At 36.8% G+C, this 6633-nt stretch overlaps 1 protein-coding gene across 1 annotated transcript in view; it reads right to left on the bottom strand.

Annotated features, from left to right (window-relative positions):
- Positions 1-6633, bottom strand: part of MAP3K1 (mitogen-activated protein kinase kinase kinase 1) — a 151103-nt gene that overhangs the window by 99458 nt on the left and 45012 nt on the right. The window lies entirely within an intron of this gene.

The following is a 6633-nucleotide window of genomic DNA, read 5'->3' as shown; positions in this document are numbered from 1 at the left end:
TCTGTTGTTGTTTTTCTTTTATTTATTTTCAAACCTAATACAAAACCTCATCTACTCCAGTCTAGCTGAACCTGAGAGTTAACCCGGTTATCAGTCCCCAAATCAATGCATATTAACACAAAATACAAACAGTAAAAAAAACCACACTATATACAGCGTAGAGGACTTCATGGCAAAGGGTACCCCGATTTCCATACAGAAAAACCCATTCTTGATACAAGGAAACAACAAAACCTGACTGCCAGGTGATAGTTGACTTGAATAGCTAGAACAAACAAGGGAGCAGGTCAAAAAGTAAATCTTCATTTTACAAGAAATGTTGCTCTGGGAAGCCTGACATTTCTTGACAGTGAGATTAATGCACTCTAAGGGAGCAGACTAATGCAACACTTTGTGCAGCACAAGAGGCAAAACTTTGTCCTTTGCTGCCATCTTGATTTTGAAGCCTTGCAAACACTAACTGAACAGTTAGATTATTAACAAGTGGATCTCTGTGGATCAATGATTCAGTATTTTAACACGAAGTATGCAATACATGCTATTCAGAAAACTGTTGTGAAATACACAAGTCTTACTTCTGAATAGATCAGTGAATTTCACACTAATTCTTTGCAAGTATTTTTCTTGCAAAGGGCATATATGAAAATACAAATAAACCAACCAAAATAAAAACAAACAAACAAACAAACAAAAACCAACCAGCTGAATTGCCACTCGAGTCAATTTTGCCGGGCTTCTCAATACTTAGAAAAGCCTTGGCTTCCCTGCTATCTTGTTTGTGAGACTTTATCCAGTAACCACATTGGACCAGATTTTCTTGTCAGCAGTAGTACTACAACAGGAAATAGGTCTGGAAGGAAAGATCTGTCTGCTGTATTCACAAAAGCTAAATTGCAGCGAGGGCTGCTGAGTAATAATTAATTATTAATAATTAATTATTAATTATTAATTATTAATAATTAATTTAATATTTGTCTGAAGTAAGTTTGCAAGTGTAACTTGCATACCAGCACAGTCAAGTGATCAATGACCACAGCTGTAGTAAAATATTTAAGAAAAGAAGTGGTCATGCAGCATCTCTATCAGAGAGCAATCTACACTAAGGAAAAAATGAAGCACGGCACATTGCACTGAACTGAAAAACTTCACAGGGAACTTTTTCAACCTGACACTAAAGGACAACTGCCACAAGACACCAATAAACACACTACATCATAGAGACTAATGAATCTGGCTTCCGAGAATAGCTACGGGGATTTCAGCCAAATGTTATTTAAGTGTGAAATTAACTTCTATTCTTCTCTTAGCATAGCTGACAAACACAGAAGGGAAAACAATAAATAGGTTTTTGTTGTTGTTGTTGTTGTTTTCTTTTTCCCCCTATCTGCCTTGGCCTTTCCAATAGCTGTTCTCCCTTGAGAACAATATAGACTCTCTTCATTTGGCCAACACACTGTTCTCTGAAGTTCACAAGAAGAATGTATTGAATGGTATGCTATACCTAAGGTTTGCCTTCCTCTCGTATTAGGAAGACTTTCGCTTCTTGTCATCTACGTGAATCACTGATGAATATTTTACTGAGCCTCCCCTAGTCTGGTAATATTCATTATTTACTCAATTTAATAATACCCTCATCTCCCCCCTCAAAGGGAACTACAGCCAAGCATATCTCTGATTGACATGTCAAAAACGTGCATCTGTTGAAGAAGACATTTCACCGCCAGTAGGACACTATTCGCAACAGAACTCTACAGCTGAGCCATCAACTTCAATGGAATCTCACAAGCCCTGATCAAGAAGAACAGTGATGAAAACTCAGATCTTCAGAAGATGTCTAAAGTTATGGAGGTATGCTATCTGCCTACATTTTCTAACTTGTAGGAAGTCAAATCCATGCGTTCAGAGGGCTAAAAAAAATAATGACTGGACTGCCTGTTCTGAAGCCACCTATTAATAGGAACTATTCAGAACCACTGAAAACAAATCCTACAAAACAAGCCAGGAAATACTAGCCTCTATTTGAAACAGATTCTTGCCACAAAGGTAATGAAATGGGCTTCTCTTCTGCAGGCTTCCTAAAAAAGCCACCAGCTTCTGATGTGAATATGACAAGCTCAAAGGTCTCTCATCCCTTCTACAGTTATTCAATCTCACAGTACCAACTTAGACATGTAAAGGTATACATATGCTGTGCTAATTTCAAGATGTAAAAATAGCAGTTTTGTTACATTATCTCTGAAACTTTTTGATTTCATACCAGTGTGTTTGCAGAGCAGATTTGATTTCTATACAACAAAAACCTTATTCTGTGATTGAACACAATTTCTAGAACCTACATCGGAAACACACAATTGTTTATACTGATCAAGATGTAAGGCCACTAGATTGTGCAGCTTAATTCTTTACTTAAAAGTTTATATTTGGACATAATTGCACAACAAACTCCAGATACTCAGCAAGATCCAGTTCATGCCTAGTTCATGCTGGGGCAGTAAAAGAGAATCATGGAATCATAGAATGGTTTAGGTTGGAGTGAGTCCTGCACAACATATTAGCAGGCATTAGTCCAGGAACTGCAGAAACATTGAGAACAAAGATCATAATATGAACGTTTATAGTCAGCTATGCAATTGACTCATCTATATACAGTTATAGGTTTGCAAGCATAGAGTATGAGAAAGGGATTCTCCCCTGTGTCGGTCCTCCAGAGCCTCTTTTGCTGAATACGACCAAGTATTTGCTCGTCACCTAACTCAACTCCACTTTTGACGATCAGATTATTTACTCATGTTACAGTTTAATCTCTTAAACACTAAAGTGAACTTCAAATTATTTAAATCTATCATACTCTAACCAAGAAATGCATTTGGTGAAATGTAATTGGCCAGGACACAGAAAACAACAGGTCAGAGCATGTGGTACTTGTTGATGTAGAAGTCTGAAATCATTAGCAGAAAGATGGCACAAAAGGTATGAAAACTGAAAACAGACATCAATGCAAAGTTCTTGATGCAGATCATTTATTACATGTCCACATATGAAGTTCATGGGAACATTCACTCTCTTTTGAGTTCATACTGGTTCTGCTTTGGAGCTGAAATTGCTTACTGCGGGTTTGATGGCTATCCCATGCATTCTGTACAAAGAGTTTCTTGGACAACCTGACTTCCCTAGTCCCAATAGACAACAAAATCAGACATTTTCAAGAAAAATTATACTTTGAATCAGCTTAAGATAATAGGAAAATAATACATTCCCACCTCCAAATGTTCTGGGGAAATAAAGCATACATGTAAGTAACTTGGATAAGGTGAGCTGCACAGATTTTTCCAAAGATATAACCTATTAAATCATTTCTGGAGGAGTTACAAACAAGAAAGGGCATTCAGACCATTCTGGCACTGCAGAATTATCAGATCGTATCAGTTATTCCAAGATTTTGCTACAATAAGAATTTTAAAGTTCTCTCAGCAAAAGAAGATCATAAAAATAATTCATGTGAGACAGCAAATAATTAAAAAAAAAAAAGCATGTAAACATGTTATATCTAGCAGAGAAATGTAACAGTCTAACTTTTATAAGTCTTAATGATTAGTTAGGCTGTGAATGGTAAGCAAGGCAAGCGGAGAACCAAAGAAAAACAACAAATCTTCAAACGACTTTAAGCTAAGTTCATAAAATTAAAAAACCTAACCCAGGCCTTGCTGAAGGAGGCAATATACTTCGAAAGACTTGAACAAGCTCACTCTTGTTTGTTTTTTTTCTATGAAGATTCCACAATTCCAGAGTAAAAATGACGTTCCTATCTAGCGTCGTATTTGTTTCAGGGTTACGTGCTCCTGGCCGTTGTAACAAATTGTTATCTACTAGTTGGACTAAAGCAGTATTTGGGAGGCATGAAGAAGAACTCCATTATGTTAATCATCCCAGTTTACTTTCTTATTTACATATCTTGCCTGTGTCTGCTTTCGTTTCTTGATATTCATCCTTTTCAAGCTTATGCTCTAGTCTGTGTAGAATATGGACAAGAAATATGAAAAGAGAAGAAAAAACATGAGTTACATTGGAATTACTATCACTGAGTTGATTTCTGTTTATACAAAAATTCAGTAATAAGCTGTATCAAATAATCCTAAAACTTGCCAAGAGATGCCTGTGTTACCGACACTCACCATCAGAGTCTATTCAAATGTCCTTGTCCTGCAAAGACTTGTGCGTACACTGAACTTTCCTGCAATATCCAAAGCACACTAGAGGGTTCTCCATATTTCTGACTCTGGCATAAAAAGCTATCCTGGGGTACAGAAGTAAAGTACAAAATTCCCTGCCAGTTTATTCTGAGTAACTGCTAGATGAAGAAACACTACTGTGTCTGTGGAAACTAAACATCCTTATGCTCAATCCATCACAGACCACTTATTTCTGATCAGCAGAAAGTCACAGGTAAAATATGCTCCTGCCATGAAGATTGCGGATCTTCAGTTCTGAAACTCCTGCATGCTCTACATAGTACTATGTGCTATACAAGAAAAGCACTACCTTGCAACAGGGAGGGACAATTTGGGGATGTCTGTCAACTAGTCTAGACACAGACCAAGCACATAGTAACTACACCCACTCTAACAATGGCAGCTGCTATTAAAAATGTTTATTTTTGTAAGATAACAACAAGTGAGCATGACAAAAAATGACCGGAAAAGGCATTCCAAGCTTCTGCAAGCTTATGGCTAAAAATGGTTATGATCTCCGTAACTCCTCAGCTTCTTTAAAATCCAGAATATAAAAAGAAAAAGAACATGAAGATGAGAATACTTAACGAGGTTAACTCAAGCAACTGAAATAAAGGAAAGAGCAATAACCAAATACACCTATGACAGTAAGCCAAGGAAGCCAACTATGGGACAGCAAGTACTAGTACTTGGACCATTCCTTACCAAAAACATACTGCTTTTTCTTATCCTCAGTGCATTTCTGACTGAGCTTTTTATTTAGAAACTTTGCTATTAAAAGTGGCATAGGAATGCAATGTATTTATGTTTTTAATTTTTAGTATGCATACTTCTTTAGAAATACAATTCTTGAGAGTAAACAACATCCTGTCAGAGTTAAAAAAAATGCAGTGAGTTCACATCCCTTCCACAGGGGCTTGCACAAATAGGTATCTCCAGTATTTGCTTAAAAATTGACAAAAATTGCCAAAGCATTCATAAAGTGGCATGAAAGCATACCAGTATAGAAACATCATTTTACAATGGTTCCAGCAACTTGAGGAGCAACACAATGATCCATATAAGAAAACTTCATCAGAAAGACCCTATATACAGCTTTCATAAAAGCCACCCCCTTCCAGGATGCCAAGCACAGTACATCTTCTTGCAAGTTAAGCACCTGGGAAAAACTTTCACAAATGATGGGCATTTTGCTACAGAAGTAACATTACATACATCTAGAAAGATGCATGAGCCCAGACATACATTGCACTGTGTAATGCCTTTGTTTAAAAGAAGATATTAGTTGGATTTGTATAAGTAAAAATGCCCTCATTACCTTCAGATTTAGGTTAAGACAGTGACCTCCAATGGATAACTGCCAACATTCAGCAAGTTTTGTGGACAATCAAGTGCCTCATCATCCCTTTGCTTCCTGATTCCCTGCTCAGTAGAGGTATGGTTCTTGATGCTGGCTCTACACTCCGTGTTTCTCAGATCAAAGACTTGTGAACCAATACAGGGAAAGTTATACATGAGGGAAAAACAAAAACAACAACAGCAACAAAAACAAAACAAAAAAACAAACAGAAAAACCAAGCCTACGTGCGCTGCAAGAAGTCAGATAACAGGTTGGATTTGAGCAATGATCTGAGCTGTGCAGTACTGTCTTCAGTTCTGTCTGTCTACCAGAAAACACTTTGGCTGCTTCTCACTTCTTGCTTTTCTTTTTGAAACTAACAGCAATTTCTAATTTAAAGATGGCTTTTTCAAGATTTGCATGCTTTCCAGCTACGAGAAATCTTTCCATCAACAGTGAGTAGAGTGTTCATTTTGTAAGATCTTATGAAGGATCACCACTCCGATTAAGCCACCACACTGTTTTGAACACTGAAAACAATTCTGTATCTAAGGAAGTACAGAAATACATGATCAAGGCGACAACATAAACCACAGTGTGGAACAAAAAGCTGCCTCCCAGCTGCTATATTACCCAAGTATTCTGGTGTATATATCTATGTGAAAGTTGGATCGGATCTATCTCTAATTTCATCTGGAATTTTAAGGCGATAAAATACACTGAAAATAATACTGTTGTTAAGTAAGTAATAAACTTTAGATTGTGGCCACTGTAGATACATTTGGCAGAGCCATGAGCAATTTCTTATAGCTATCCAAAAAACTCTCTGAATAGGAATGGAGGAAAGTATTCCATAACTGGAGAGTATCGGCAGAGACTCAAACTTTCAGATACTTTACTGTTAAGTAAAATCAGAGTAGCTGAATTTACAGTGTTACCTTTTTACTGGTTCCAAAGAAAGAGTTGTGAAAAAAACATGAAGTTTTTAAACAAGCAGGCAAGCAAAGAACATAGCTTCTCTGGACATAAAAGAAAAAAAAAATTCAGAAAGCTGTATAACTGAAA

This window comes from Meleagris gallopavo, chromosome Z (genome assembly GCF_000146605.3).
Source record: "Meleagris gallopavo isolate NT-WF06-2002-E0010 breed Aviagen turkey brand Nicholas breeding stock chromosome Z, Turkey_5.1, whole genome shotgun sequence".
NCBI classification, from domain to species: domain Eukaryota; kingdom Metazoa; phylum Chordata; class Aves; order Galliformes; family Phasianidae; genus Meleagris; species Meleagris gallopavo.
The sequence above is the reverse complement of the archived record's forward strand: the minus strand, read 5'-3'. Positions and strand labels throughout refer to the sequence as shown.